The following is a 1,887-nucleotide window of genomic DNA, read 5'->3' as shown; positions in this document are numbered from 1 at the left end:
TTTTTGAAATTTTTATTCGACTTAAAAAGATTTATACAATCCATGGTCAATACAAGCGGACTCCTGTGAATCCTGAGTAATGTCCGTCGTGTATTATACCGTTGTTTGAATAATTTTCAACTCTGACATGGTCCCCGGATTTCAGTCTCACGATGACTGTCCTGCTTATTTGGACAAATGGTTTATCTTTATGTGCAACAGACACGTGTAGTTTGCCTACCGCATTGTTGTTGACTTTCAGGAACAACCAGATCCCAGGTTTGGATAATGAATCGACAACAAACATGTAGGTTCCCGCCACTGGACACGTGAATACCCCCGTTCTGTCGTCATATCCGTTTCCATCATTTGTTAGGATTGTATCATACTTTACTGTTTGACCAGAGCCAAGCGTCAGAACATTTGATTTAACGTAAACGGAAAAACTGATTCTTCGAGAATGATTTGAAGACTCTGTAAATAAAAAAAAGTATATTGTGATCAAAAACATAATGATACATGTATATTTTCCCTTTATTGAGGGAGGGGGTCGATCAAAACTAAGCAATGCTGAAAAATGAAAACAAAGCTCATGAATACATGACATCACGGCGAAAGTTCGTTGCTTGTTTTTATTTTAACTTCTTGTTGAAATTAAAATTAACCTTGCTGTGTTTACGTAAACTGACCTATCGGCTGATATACATGTATCAAATGTGTAGTTTTAGCGCTTAAATGGCGGATTTGAATATAACGTGATCTTTTAACACTAATACTTATGAGTGTTGGAAGAAACTAAAATCTACCCTCGCCGTCAGCAATAACAGTTATCAACTCAGTTCTCATCTTGAATCTTTGACAGAAAGGTGCATACACTGTATAACTGAGGTAAAGATTATGACGAGGCTGTGTATTGACTTCAGGAAAGTTGTTGACGGCAAAGCTCGTATTTATCTTTTGCATGTTCAATTATATTTGTTTTTGCGATATTTCTTTTTAAATTATATTTATCATCTTGAGGCTTGTGTCCCTTATCGCTTCATAGGTCGTCTCTAATGTTTTTGAAATCTGACAACTTTACCTGACCTGGGCTGTTTCAAGGCCTTTGTATTTTAAAAATGTATTAAGTGTAATACCTGGAACACGAATTGGTGAAGTGCTATCGACTTTATGTATTCATTTGAAGGATTTTTTTCTTTACATACTCACGTTCAATTGTAACAGTAAAAAAATAGTTATTTTCTTCGATCATAAATATAGCATAGTTTGCATTTACTTTTTGTTTCCTCTAATGTGCTCTTTGGAATAAAAGTAAACTTTTTCATTCTATATATAACTGTAGTAATATTCATTCTCACAACAACACTCTAAATCTATTATGAAATCGTATTCTTGTAATATAAATTGTATAAGTATTATGTTTTAAGTATTATATATTTGTAATAGAAATACCTGACAGCAGTTTAATCAGTTGTTTTAGGGCTGATGAATCCAAAGTCACCGTGGCCTTGGTGTTGTTGTAAATTAAGGACTTCAACAAACCCATCTTTGTCTGTACGTCGGATTGTAGATTGTTTTCGCCGCACGACACTCCTAATACACTAAGCAACAATGGAAACAGCAGATACAGCAACATCGTCTTGATATTCTAATTAGACAGTGGTGAAGCTTTCCTGGTGTATATATAAGTACTGATACAACACCTGTTACACCACTGTTATCATGCTAATATACACTATTCATATATCATATTACTGGTCATTAGAAAAATGTTGATAACATGCAATGTTTCATTTGCTGTACATTGTGTGGGTGTTAACGATCTTTTCTGTACAATGCAGTCTTTTAAAAGATTCATTGAATTGATTCTAATTATATAATGAAAAACCGTGTAACAGGAACATACAA

The 1,887-nt window shown here is 34.1% G+C and overlaps 1 long non-coding RNA gene across 1 annotated transcript; it reads right to left on the bottom strand.

The window, feature by feature from the left end:
• LOC136271059 (uncharacterized) lies at positions 1 to 1,646 on the bottom strand. Its single transcript, XR_010708852.1, has 2 exons — positions 1,432 to 1,646; positions 1 to 453 (listed from the first exon to the last, which is right to left on the bottom strand). It is a non-coding gene; the product is annotated as an uncharacterized lncRNA (long non-coding RNA).
• Positions 1,647 to 1,887: the final 241 nt, after the last annotated feature.

Source organism: Magallana gigas, chromosome 8 (assembly GCF_963853765.1).
Source record: "Magallana gigas chromosome 8, xbMagGiga1.1, whole genome shotgun sequence".
NCBI lineage: Eukaryota > Metazoa > Mollusca > Bivalvia > Ostreida > Ostreidae > Magallana > Magallana gigas.
This window is presented reverse-complemented; position numbering and strand designations above follow the sequence as displayed.